Source organism: Protopterus annectens, chromosome 11.part0 (genome assembly GCF_019279795.1).
Source record: "Protopterus annectens isolate FY-2018-M chromosome 11.part0, PAN1.0, whole genome shotgun sequence".
In the NCBI taxonomy this organism is placed as follows: domain Eukaryota; kingdom Metazoa; phylum Chordata; order Ceratodontiformes; family Protopteridae; genus Protopterus; species Protopterus annectens.
This window is the reverse complement of record NC_056745.1, coordinates 904,856,321-904,870,846: the sequence shown is the minus strand read 5'-3', so window position 1 is coordinate 904,870,846 and position 14,526 is coordinate 904,856,321. Positions and strand designations below refer to the sequence as shown.

General features: G+C 40.7%; 1 protein-coding gene across 9 annotated transcripts in view; it reads right to left on the bottom strand.

Annotated features, from left to right (window-relative positions):
• Window positions 1-14,526, bottom strand: part of CELF2 (CUGBP Elav-like family member 2) — a 1,986,852-nt gene that overhangs the window by 1,050,135 nt on the left and 922,191 nt on the right. The window lies entirely within an intron of this gene.

The window sequence follows — 14,526 nt, the reverse complement described above, 5'->3', positions numbered from 1 at the left end:
TAGGCCTTAGCACTGAAGATGGAGTCGGTTTAATATGCAAGTCTGTAGACCTGAATACACCCTCAGAAGCCGGTGCCTGCTCAGTGGCTCTGGACCCATCCAAGGTAGAGACATCCGCGAGTTCCATATGTGAAGTATCTCACGGCATACAGGACTCCGAATGGGTCTCAGTGGAGGCCTGCGAATCAGAAGTTGCGGGTATCAGGGGCTGCGAAAGTGCCTCACTGAGTACCGGCGAACTGGCGACTGGCTTAGGAGAAGCGTCGTCGGCAGTTTTGGACGTCAACGGCCTGTCGCTGTATTTTTCTTTGCGTTTTTTTCGATATTCCGGTAGTCAGATGGCTAACCAATGTCATTTCTGGATAATTAAACCGAGAATCGAAATATTTTGAAGGAAAAATGTACCTACGACGGATAGTGCGCTGATTAAATAAAGCACAAAACCGACAGCAAGGTACGTCGTGGTCAGGGCCTAGGCAAGGAATACAGTACAAATGAAAATCCTTATGAGGTATTTGCTTCCCACAAGTAATACAATTATTAACTTTAACTGACATCGGTAAGGAGCAAGAAAAAGTTTCCCCAACGGGGTACTTAGCTTTTAGTTGAAGACTTCGGTTCTGAAACTTGAAAACAAAAATTTCAGGAGTCGGCCGACTGGCACTTGCAAACTGTTTCTGCTTTGGGCACCGCGCAGCAAGAAAGACTGATGTAATGGTATCGGCTGCATGTTTTATACCCCTGACGACCTGACGTCATGGAAGAAGGGACAGCAACCGACGCAGGACCCAAGACTTTGTTAATCAGGCCGACTGAGGGCAACCTGCCAACAGATTACCCCAAATGTAATGACTGCAACAGTGAAACACGATGAACATCTGCAGCTGACGCAGCAGGCATAATCTTTACTCTGGTATTCGGACCAGCCGAGGGCTACCTAGCAGGGATAACCCACAAGTGATGACTGTAGAAGTGAAACACGAAAAAAGTACAGGTATGTACACTTACCATAAATGTAGATGTTCGACTGTATTCACTGTTGCAGTCATCACACTTGGGTTATCTGCCTGCAGGTAACCCTCAGTCGGCCCGTATACCAGAGACTTAGTATTTCTGCGTCGGATGCTGTTGCTCCAGGACTGACGTCAGGGGTATATAAAAAGAGGCAGCCGACATCATTACATCAGTTTTTCTTGCCCCAATGTCAGGAGCCCCCCAAATAGGGAGCTAAGTTATGTTGGGGAAAACACCACCAGTAAAAAGTAAATACCAATACCCCTGAAAGGGGTGAGTAATAGTCATAGAGAGGAGAGAGAGAGAGAGAAACCAGGGGGCTGGAAGGAGGAAAACCAGGACTGCAACAGTGAATACAGTCGAACATCTACATTTATGGTAAGTGTACACAACTGTACTATGTTCTTCGTGTTTCACTGTTGCAGTCATCACATTTGGGTGGATTCCCAAAGCTGAAGAAGGGTGGAGGCAGTCAAGAAGAGTTAGGGCTGGCTAGTATGTCTTGCAGGACTGCTGTTGTAAAACCTGCCCTGGATTTAGAAAACATAGGCAGGTGGTAATGCTTGGTGAAGGTGTGTACAGAACTCCAGGCAGCAGCTTCCAGGATGTCCCTGGTAGGGACTCCCCTGAGAAATGGTGTAGAGGTAGAAGTTGCCCTAGTGGAATGTGTTCTGACCCTTTGAGGGGTTGGTTTCCCATGGTGCTTGTAGCAGAAATGGATGCAGTGTGCTATCCATTTGGAAACGGTTTGTTTTGAAATGGCCTTGCCCTCTGCCCCTGGTGCAAAGCTGACTAGTAACTGGTCAGATTTTCTGAAGGGCTTAGTCCTATCAAGGTAGAATCTAAGTTGTTTGTGCACGTCCAAGGAGTGCAGGATCCTTTCCCCCTTATTCTGAGGATTAGGGAAGAAAGTTGGCAAACGGATGGATTGGTTTAGAGCCACACTGGACACCATTTTAGGCATAAAAGAAGGGTTAGTCCCGAGGGGAAACCCTGTCAGCATGGGAAATAATGAAGGGTTCCACAGCCATAAGTGCTTGTAGCTCAGGCACTCTTCTAGCTGAAGTGATGGCCAGAAGCAAGGCTGTTTTCCAAGACAGGAATTTTAACTCTGCTGACGCTGCAGGTTCAAAGGGGGGAAACATGATCTTTTCCAGTACAAAGTTAAAGTCCCAAGCAGGGGTGGGTGCTCTCCTATGCGGCCTTATGTTGTTTGCCCCTCTCAGGAACTGTTTGATAAGAGGGTGCGAGAAGAGAGGTGGCTCAGTGTTGTAATGAGCCGAGATGGCTGAGGCATGTATCTTAATGAAGGAGAAGGACAGGCCTCTGTGGAGTAGATCTGCTAAGTAATCCAGGATTAGAGACAGGGAGGGCAGAGTTGTGTCCTCTCCTTTAGATTGAATCCAGGAGCAGTACCTTTTCCACTTATCAGCATAGGATTTTCTTGTACTTGGTCTTCTGGCTTCAAGAATGACATCCAGCACCTGTTTGCTTAGGGTTGCTGGGAGAGAACTCAAGGAATAAGCCAGGCTGCAAGATTTAGGGTTTTCAGTTGTGGATGCAGGGTTGGGTTCTGTTGTAGGTGCCAGGATGGCACCGGTGACAGACTATACAGGAGTGGTTACCAGTGCTGGCATGGCCAGTTCAGGGCAATCAGAATTGTCCTTGGTCTGTCCTGTCTTATCTTGAGTAATACTCTTGAGAGAAGGGGCAAAGAGGGAAAGGCATAGATTGAGATTTACCCACTGAAAAACAAGGGCATCCACTTTCCAGGCCCTGCTGTGAGGGTTCCTGGTGCAGAATTTGCTGAGCTGGTGGTTGTAGGGAGAGGCAAAGAGATCCACCTCTGGGGTCCCCCACTTCTGAAACAGAAGGTTGAAGGTGCTGGGCTCCAACTGCCACTCGTGTGGGTCTAGGAGATTTCTGCTTAAGTCGTCTGCCAGTGAGTTTTGTTTGCCTGGCAGGAATTGAGCTTGCAGATGGACTTGCATGTCCAAGGCCATGTTCCACAGGGCCATAGCTAACCTGCAGAGTGGGTAAGAGTGGGATCCCCCCTGCTTGTTGATGTACCACATAACTGTGGTGTTGTCTGTTTTTAGTAGAAGTTGTTCTGGAAAGAGTAGGGATCTGAAAGCTGTCAGGGCGTTCTGCACAGCTAGCATGTCCTTTTGGTTGATGTGCAGATGAATTTGACTTGGGCTCCAGTGGCCCTGAATGCATTTGTTGTCCATGTGTGCTCCCCAGGCATAGTCTGATGCGTTTGTGGTTAAGAGCCTTGGCGGCGTGGGGTTGAGTAAAGGGCAGTCCCTTGTTGTGGTTGCATGCTTCTGCCCAGCAAAGGAACTCTGTCCTTAGACGGGGTATGATAGGAATGACTGTTTCCAGGTCCTGAGAATGTCGGCACCAAAGACTTTTTAAGCACCATTGAAGTTTCCTCATATGCAGTCTTGCATATGGAATTAGCAGTATACATGAGGCCATGAACCCTAGGGTCTGCAGTATTTTTTTTGCGGATTGCTGTATTCTGGTGGCCATTTGTTTGAAGTAGGCTGTCAGATAGACTTGTTTTTCTGAAGTGGGGATTGCCATCTGGGATGTTGCATCCAAGCTTGCTCCCAAGAATACAATCTTTTGACTGGGTACCTGTTTTGATTTGTTTTAGTTGATGGTGTACCCCAAAGAAGTGAGAAGGTTTTCCACAAATGTCAGGTGCTGCAACAGCAATTCCTGACTGTCCACCTGAATCAGGCAGTCATCCAAGTATGGGTAAATTTGGATATTTCTCTGCCTGCAATAGCTGGAGCCAGGCATTTTGCAAATACTCTGGGTGCAGTGGATAAGCCAAAGGGAAGTGCAGAGAACTGATAATGCATAGATTTGGCCCTGAAACGTAGATACTTCCTGCAGGACTCCCTTATAGGGATGTGCAGATAGGCTTCTTTTAAGTCTAGGGTGACTAACCAGGCATCCTTGGCTAGCACAGGTAGACGCTGTTGCAGGGTAAGCATTTTGAATTTTGGTACCACCAGGAAGGTGTTGAGAAATGAAAGATCCAGGATTGGGCACCAAGAAGAGTCTGGAATAGAATCCTTGACCTATCGGTTCTACTGGAACCGGTTGAATAGCTCTGATGGAGAGCAGGGAAAGAACTTGTCTTTGAGCCTCTGCCCACTGGTTTGGAAGATGGTCTGGGAACCCTTTTGGGGTTGGCAGTGAGTGGAAGTAAAATTTGTACCTCTGGGATACAATGTTGAGGACCCATCGGTCTTGTGTGATGGACATCCAGTTTTTTGCATGAAGGGGAAGTTTTCCTCCTAGGGGTACCAGCAACTGGGCAGGGATGAGGAGTGGAGTAGAGAAGTCATTGTAAGTTTTTTCTGTAAGGAGGTGGCTTACCACTCCCTGGTTTGGGGGTGGGGGCACTCCATTGCTGAGATCTCTACATACCCTGAGACTGTAGTCTGGGTGGTCTGTTTCCCCTGGGTCCCCTGGCTTGAGATGGCCTAGAGGGGGCTGGAAAGGACCAATGTTTGGAAGGGCAATGCCTACTGAAGATAGGGGGTTGCACTTGTAAGAATTCTTTAACAGTATGCATAGACTTAGCTTTTTCTTCCATCTTTTTAAGAACCAAACAAACTGTCCTTGTTCAAAGGAGCGTCTAGTAACTTTGATTTGACATGATCTGGCAAAGTCTGCTCCTTGGGCCAAGCAAGTCTCCTCAGTATAGAACCAGTGACTGCTGCCCGGCAAGATGCTTCTAGGGCATCAAAGCTACACTGCAAAGTATGCCTGCTGACTTTGCTTGCAGAGTGCATAAGCTCCTGCAATTCTTTATTTTCTGCACAGTCTGTAAAGGTAGCCACTTTTTGTTTAATAAGTTCCATATGTTGCTGGTACTTCAGCATGTGAAACTGACAATTCAAAGCCCTAATAGCAAGTGTTGCAGAGGTATATACCTTCTTACCCAATCTGTCCAAAGCTCTGGAATCCCTGTCCAAAGTGGTGGGATTCTTGGCTGTAGTTGCCTTGATACCTTCAGGCCCCTGGGAAATGATCTCTGGGTCAGCAGGAGGATTCTTGAGAAATTTGTGAGCGTCAGGTACTACTCTGTAGTACCTGTCTGGTTTCCTAGGGTCAAGAGGTAAAGTAGCAGGAGTAAAACTGAATTCCATAAAAAACATCATCAACTTCAAGGATAGGGGGTATTGCTAAAGGCCTGTCCTGTGGCAAATCTAGGAATTCTCTGAGTCTCTTTTTGGACTGAGGACAGTCTTTGCAATCCCAGTGGAAATGCTATCAAAGTATGTAAGGTTTCACCAAAAGAAAAATCCTCATGAGGGGAGGCAGAGGGAATGGATTCTTCTGCACCTGATTCCTCATAAGCAGATAAGGGCATGTCTTCATAATCAGATACCTCAGAGTCATCGGACTCCTGGTCTGCTGAAGCTGCAGGGGACTGGTCTCTCTTCCTCTTAGCAGGGGAAGGCTGACTTCCCCTAATCAGCATAATAAGGTCTTCTGCCATTCTAAGCATTTGTTGTGGTGGCATGGGAGTAGGTGCATGCACTTTGGTCGGTTTTCTAGGCGTAACGCGTACTCTAGGCCTAAGAAACTCGGTAGTTTTAGATAAAAATGAAGTCGTCGGTTTGAGTCGAACATCGGTTGAACGAAGAACTGCCTCAGAAGCTGGTGCCTGCACAGTGGCTCCGGACCCATCCAAGGTAGAGACATCCACAGGTTCCACAGGTGAAGAGTCTCCCGGCATACCGGACTCCGAATGGGTCTCGGTAGAGGCCTGCGAATCTACTGAAGCGAGCATCGGGGGCTGTGAAAGCCCTCACTGAGTAATGGCAAACTGGTGACTTAGCTTAACCAAAGCATCATCGGCACCTATGGACCTATGCGGTCGGTCTGTCTTAATCCTTACGTTTTTTTCAGAATATCGGTAGTCAGATGGCTTACCGTAGCCATTTCGGAATACGGAGATAGAGAACGAAACAACTTACGACAATGACAGCCCGACGATGAATGGTTTGGTCTTTAAACATGGCACAAAACTGACAGCGAGGTATGTCGTGGTCTGTGCCTAAACAAGTGACGCAGTAAGAATGAAAATCTCTGTGTGGTATTTGCTTTCCACAGGCAAGACAATTGTTAACTTTTTCTGACATCGGTTAGAGCAAGAAAAAAGGATCCCCAACAGGGTACTTAGCTTTAGAAGACTTCAGGATTATTCAATTCATAAATGAAAATTTAGGCAGTGGCCGACCGGCACTTGCTAATTGCTGCTTCGGGCTCCTCAGCAAGAAAGACTGATGTGATGGCGTCAGCTGCCTGTTTTTATACCCCTGATGACCTGACGTCAGTCCTGGAGCAACAGCATCTGACGAAGAAATACTAAGAATCTGGTATTCGGGCCAACTGAGGGCTACTTGCAGGCAGATAACCCAAGTGTGATGACTGCAACAGTGAAACATGAAGATCATCATCTGTTGTTCTATTAACTTTTTAAAATTAGAGTAATAATAATAATAATAATAATAATAATAATAAAATATTGTCCCTGAGTTGGGGTCTTTGTTCTTCCAGTATTCTTGTTTTTGTCACGGAGTCTTCAGCAAAGTACAGAGTTATACAAAATAGCAATTATAACAAAAAACACAAGTGGATAACTTATTATTAAGTGGGGAGATTTCATTAAATACTTAGCCTATATTCAAATAATGCAAATTAAAATACTTATCTAACAATTTTCATATCCATAACAAAAAAGCAGCATGTTCACAAAATAAAGACTCCAAGAAATAAGCAAAAATAACAGTCCAAAGGCAATTAATGAAAGTTGCTCATCTGCAACATGCAAGTGTGGGGAGCTACGGTCCCTATTCCAATGCAAACACTATACCAAATGGGGAAAAAAAGTCTTGGATTCGTAGTACCAAATTTCTAACTTCAGTAATTTCTCAGAGCCATTCTACACCAAAGTGGGCAACAGCATAAACTTAAGATTTTTCTTCATTCCAAAATCTTGGCTGAAAAGTATTCCAACTAGATTACCCGAAAACATAAACAATTTGTCAATCCATTCTTTTCTTACCAGGGTAGCTTAGCTGTTCTACACCTGGATCCTTAGCTGAACACTGAAGGCATGGCTAGATTGAATAAATATGCTTTCTTAAACAAATCAGCAACATATATCTAGGAACAATTTTTCTATCTTGAAAAGTAAAAAAAATCAGCATTTCAAACATTCTGGGTATAAAGCAAAATTTAAAATGCATTCATCTGCCCGTCCATTTTCTAGTGTGTCTGTCCTGGTAAGGATGGCAGTGATAGCAAACTGACAAGGGTAAGTCAGACTTCCTAGTTCCCATCAACTATCGCCAGCTCATCCTGTGAAATACACTGCAGTTCCTAGGAAAGCCGAGAGAGAAAATCCACCTAACATGTCCAGATTCTGCTCCATGGTTTCCTACTAGTGATAGGAGGAAATAAGATTTATTCTGGTGTCTCTTCTACTAGCTTGCCACACCTGCTACTTTCCCCCTGGGAGATATCCAGGGGCATCCACAGAAGGTACACAAACCACCTGAAATGATTCCATCAGAGCAGCAGTAGCTTTATTTCAAGATCCTTCAAGCTTACAGAGCTCCCTACCCTATCATTGACAATATTCTTGTCTATCCTGCAAAGGAAACTCATTTCTGCCACTTGTATATGCAAGTTCATCCTCTCAGTCACAACCCATTTGCTCCCCCATACTGGGTACCCCCAGCGAGGAGACAAGAGCCATTAAAAAATGAAACTCTCTAAATAAGCTTAGCGGCTGTTTTTGTCCTTGTAGTCATCCCAACAATGAAAATGTACACTGATGATGAAAACTGAAATATACATGGCTTAATAGCTGAATGGCCATCACAAAAACTGTTTCTTGTGATGCTGTCAGTCCAACCCGCCCCTAGAGATAAGCCCATCCTTCTCACTCCACCTCAAATAATGTCAGTCAGGGGTGGGGGGGGGGGGTTCATACTTTTGCATCTACCTAGCTGTCAGATCTGGAAATATTTTCATTCTTTGCAGATACTACTGCATCCTTTTGCTTCAAGGCTAAAAAAGGTATACAACTGAGCTCAAATATCCAGTTAGCAAATGCTAAATATATTCATCTAAACTGCTACTACATCCACAGAATGATATATAAAAATCTAAGTGCTAAATTTGCCAATTACTTTACAGTTCTCACCCCCAACTATCACAACAGAGCTGCAGCATTAAAACACAACCACATAAAGGAAACCACAGAACTCTTAAGTTTACCCTGTCACTTGACTACTATAAACAATTATGACTTAACCCTAAACTGGTCACTGGTCCTCAAGGAATTCACACAGCAAATTCTACCCAATTTTAAAGTAGCCCAACTATTTCTTAATCATATTTACATCTCTGCACTAAAGACAGAAGAACTGAGCAAAACAGCAAAAACTAAATAGAATAAACTGTATTTTAAAATGCAGTGCACAACATGGATAAACTTCATTGCAAAGCACTGCTTTTGCAGGAAAGTGTGCTAATGCTTACACATGGTGTTGATGTACATTCTGAGGTACAGTTTAGATTTCAGTAATTACAGTAAATGACAGCTTCTGAGTCAAGTCACTTAATATCATTATCCCCAATCAGATCATAATAGTAAAGTCACAAGCTCCAGAATGATTAAATTACTAAAGCAGCATCCCTTAAGAAGTGATTTGCTGAGGTATTCTGACACTGTGTTCAATTTATACTAAAAAGCCCTTTTACAACCAACTGCCTTTCACTGGCACAGTGAATTTCTAAGTTCAGTTATACACAATGTTTATGAGATGGCATCAGTACTCAAAAATGTTAAATGTCAAACATACATCAAGAGGTTATGCTTTCAAATTTAACAGTAACAGAAAAAAATAATATACATTTAGAGCAAAGATACAATCTTACATTTTTATTGTTAATAATTCTGTATGTTAATATGCAAAATTGTAATGTTTAAGACCAGGTAAACATGCTTCCCTTAACGAGGGTCCACCTTCAAACTACCCACTAGGGAAATCTGTATCTGTAGTAGTCTATATCTTAATTTAGAGACTTGGCACGTGCACCTTTTTCTACCTTCTAAAATATTCAGCTATTCAATGACAGATTAATTAATGAAGATGTACAATGGCAAAGTTTATTTCCACTTTTTCTTCTATTGTTCTTTAAAAGTGCATATAAACGCCATGGCGTAAGTAGCATAGCAAGTGCCAGATGTCAGGCAAGGAGGGAAGACATGAGCTCATATGCTGAATCACTTATCAGGGATAGATGATGTCTCACACTCGCCATGCAACAGCAATCCTACACAGTAACAGAATTTGCATTAGTAGGAGTGGGCAGGGGAACTTAGTACCTCCACATGGCAGCAGTCTTATAAAAGCAATTGGCTAAGGTCATTGTATGCAGTCCCCAACCCCCCCCCATGAGAAGATGGAATACAGACGCAAGGCAGCAGAAATGCTTCTAGACGGAAAGTTTGAAGGCAACATTCCTAGGCTGATTAAAATCTTGCATCTATTAGGTGGAACAAACAGGTCAAAGAAAGGATATGTACTGAGCAGCATTACATGACAGTCAGCTGGGCTCATTTGTGTCTGGATGTGAAATACACTATTTTTAAAACCTATTTGGATTTTTCATTATTTTTATACTGCCATATTAGTAAAAAAGAGCCAGTGCTTCTATATCTGCATAACTATGTATTCACTTAGCTTTTACACCAGTATAGTGCTAACAAACAGTTTGTTTTCCCAAACATGCATTCAGAACAAAATGGCATTATAGCTTAAAAAGCTTTATGCCATTTGTGCATAAACACAGTCTGTTAACATCAATTTAGCAAACTGCTACTAACCAATGACTAAAGCCAGCACATCTGCCCTCCGAATTCACTAAGAAGCCACAACGTGGACCATTTACAAGACTTTTTAAAAGACAAACAAAAAAGTAGTAGTATCCACACAGTCCTTCTTGACCTCTCCAAGGCCTTTGATACTGTCTCCCATTCCCACCTCCTAAACCACCTTTCCAATCTTAATCTCTCACACAATATCCTCACCTAGTTCAGCAGCTACCTCTCAGGCCGTGAAATGGAAAACAGGCACCTCAACTTTCCTTCCAACCCAACCGGAGTACCCCAGGGTTCCATTCTTGGTCCAATACTCTAATATCTTTATAAATGAATTCCATGCAGCCATTCCAAACACTAGGATAGTTCAATATGCAGACGACTCAACTCTAGTCTGCTCTGCTCCTAACCTCGTCGAACTCCAAACAAAAACTCAAAATGCTTTTTCTACTACTGAGAACTGGATGCTTTATAACCACATCTCTCTAAATGCCATCAAATCCAAAATTCTACTATTCTTTCCATCTAAATCCCTCCCTCTTGACAAAACTTCCTTCAATATCATCAGTCATGCCAACTCCACTATAGATGTTGTTCCTCTTGCTAAACCTCTTGGGGTTATTACTGATGTACACCTAAAATTCGATATCCATATTCAGCTAAATATTAAGAAAACACATCAGAAACTTAGCATGCTGTATAGAAACTCCCACTTTCTCTCCCCTTCTACTAGACAGACCCTCGCTACTACCTACTTACTACCATCTCTGATGTATGGTGCCCCCCTATTAACCAACCTATCTTCCTCTATCTCTTCTAAAATGGAAACCTGTTACAACAAAATCGCAAAGTTTGCCACCAAGTCCAAATAGTCTACCCACCACTGCATACCTCTCCACCGGCTGCAATGGCTAGAACTTCCAAACTACCTGGACTACCTCCAACTCACTACAGCCCATAAGCTTATTTTCAAGCCTACTAGGTGCCCTGCACTAACAAACGTCTTACCACTATACACCCTTAATAGAACTCTAAGATCTGCCCATCAAAATCTAATTTCTGTACATAAACCAAATCGTTCCACAGGTCAACTTCTTCTAACCTTTTCCTTAGCCAAAAAATGGAACTCTCTCCCTCCTTCTCTAAGGATTTCTGAAAACCTTGATCACTTCAAAACCCAGCTCCAGTCTTATCTCTCCAATAACAAGAAATGCAATTGTACTCTATCTACCTAATCCTGCCTAACACATGCATACATCCATACAAGTAAAGTTTCTTCCCACCTTACCCAATAAATGATCAATCTTATCTTCTGTTCTCCTACAATTGTGACTTTATTTCCCACCTCAGATGTTTTAAAACCTTAATACTATGACAATTCTGTACAACTGTTCTCTAATGTACAACCTGTAAATACGCATTGAATAAAACCTCAATACTATGATTATACTGTACTACTGTTCTCTAAAGTATAACCTGTAAATATGCATTGTACATTATACTATGTTGCTATTTTACTTACTTATGATTACCTTGTAACATAACATGTACTACTTGTTTAACTATTATAATGTCTGCTTTGTTTTATGGAGCTTTTCTCCCTGGGCCTCCACTGAAAACGGGCTCCTAGAGCCCAGTGGACCTCCCCAGTCATCAAACTTGAAATAAATAAATGAGCGAGTCTACCAGGATTTCTTGAAAAGTACTCAAAAAACTACGTCAAAAAATCCATGGTGGATAAAACCACATTTAATGAGTTGTGTAGGGAAACTATTTCTCCCTAATATTATCTGGGGGGGGGGGGGGGCTGCATCTCACTAATTTAAAATAATCAGGGACATTGACTTATGGCTTAAAAAATAACGAAACTTACCATTTTTATTAGATTAAATATGGAAAGGACCCCCCCCCCCAATCACATTTTTAATTTTAACTTCATATTTTTCGGCAAAAGTTTATTATAATATTTTAGTACACACACACACACACACACACATATATATATATATATATATATATATATATATATATAGGCAAAATTAAAACAGATTATTATGTAGAGAACATAAGCAGAATGACATTATTACAAGTAGTAAATATAAGAAGAAATACAAGTTTTTTTAATCCTGTTTAAATCTTGGTTTTCAAATTTGATTTAAAACAGCTAAATTCCAAGAAAAGCTCAAGTTTTTGTAATGTTAACAGTCTAAATGCAAGATTTACCACAGAAAAACGGACCATTAGTATCCTTGAAAAACTCTTCGCCATCACACCCACTAAAAATATGAGAATTCCCTCCCAAAACACAAAATCACAAACATAAAACAAATGATTCTGTATGACCCAGCAACAAGATTAAGGCACACATGCACACACAGCAGCACATCAGCCACAAACGAGAATCCTACATATCTTCTCATACCAATATACTTTTGGAACATCTGGGCTGATTATAGTCGATGTGCTATGAATTAAATCAAAAGTAGATTGTGCACTTAACATTCAACAAATCCCCTCAGTCTCTAAAAATACATTCAGAGAATAGGACCGTATTTATATGTACAACCCATTAGCCATCTGTGTATTTACTTCAGTTCATTAACCAGGTGAATGAGTTAGTTAAGGGACTCTTTCAGTCACAACCCAAACCCACGGAGCAAAAAACATTTATATAAATTATTTACATTTAGAGAGATAAGTATGAACAACCAACAAACATTAATTACAAATGTTTGCAGAATGTTTTACTTTTGTAAAAAAAAAAAAGCACTTGCAATCTTTTTCTGAACTAGAAAGCAGTTTGTATGAAGCTCACAGTTATCTGGTCAACTTCGCCAATCTAGGTCTTAAAATTATTCACTGCCAACATACAAAAATCTCTATGACACATGCTATGCTGTATGTATGTATGTATGTATGTATATATATATATATATATATATATATATATATATATATATATATATATACACACACACACACACACATATATATATATATATATATATATATATACACACACATATATATATATATATATATATATATATATATATATATGAAGCAATGTACTTGCTGCTGTAAAACATGGCATACAACTGTTTCTTGATACGCCCATCTTTAAAAATTTGGTAGTTTATGTAATTTATGTACTCAGCAAAGCCACCTAGCACAGTGTATATAAAAATGTGAAAGCAAACTTTTTAATTTTTGGGACAAGAAACACTTCCCCTCAAAAACCACCTTTTTGTTCTGATTTGTTAAAGGAAAATAAGAAGTAAATATTAATAAATTTAAGCTACAAAAAGTATCTATATATTTTTCTGCATGTTTTTGTGTTGAAGGTCCTGCCCTACAGTATCAGGAGAAAAAAATGTTAGCAAAGCCACAATAAATCATATCTGACCTTAACTGTCATTATCAATTGTGTTAAAAGTGCAATACTTATCGATTACATCCTGTTAATTTAGCCAAAGCATCCACCACAACTACTGCAATTTGATGCTAATAAAAAAATATTTATATAAAGATTAATACATGTTTCTGTTTGAATTTAAAAAGTAAAACAGCAAAAGCTGATTTGGCTTGAATAACTATTAACACTGCAATCAACTTATCAAAACTATGCATCAACCTAGAATACATATGACTAAACCATGGTGGTTATACAATATGCTCTCTATGAAATACATGTACACTATTTTTATTTATGAAATATGAAAGTAAACTTTCAGAAATATGCAGCACTTCCCAGAAATGCATTTTTTTGTTTTGTACTTCTCAGAAACTTTTTCAAGTCACAAGACAATTTTTTCTTTATGTGCTGGTGCTTAAAATACTGTCCTACAAAGTGATGGGAACAAAAATAAAGTAATCCTATGGAAGTGGTGCTAAAACAAAAAAAGAATGAACTCTGTCACTCTCTCTCTCTCTCTTACAGTGGTGTTAGAAACATCTGCCAAGTACAGATTGATTAGGCAAAAGTAGCCACAATAAGTGACATTCAACGGCAGCGTTACAAGTACACATTCAATACAATATGTACAATAATGTAAATTTAAATAAATCAAAAGAACCCAGTAGTTCTGACTTAAGTTCCTTAATAACAACATTTCAGTTATTACAGTTCTGCATAACCCCCTCCTAAGAATATGTGAGGTAAACTAAACTCTGCTGTTTATATAACATATCTTTTATTTAAGAATACAGTAAAGACAACAGAAACAATTTTCATCGCAATCTTGGTATGGAAGACACAAAATGCCATGCAGTGAAACAGATTTAAGCCACAAAATCTTCTGCCTATCCCAGAAAGTAATAGCTCATACTGAACAGCATACATGCTCTGTTATCTCTGCAGAGGGAAATCATGCATATTTTAAGACACGGTTTAGAGTTTCTATAAATAACTGGTTAAGTGATTAAGAATACAGAGCAGCAGTGTTGAATATGCTGTTCAGCTCACACTGTAAAGACGTCTGCAAGCAGTTCTGTAGGCAAGTTCAAACCGTTATTTTGCCTTTCTTTTTCAGTCTCACTGGTAAAAGACACAATTTTTACTTTAACACATTCAGACATTTACACTG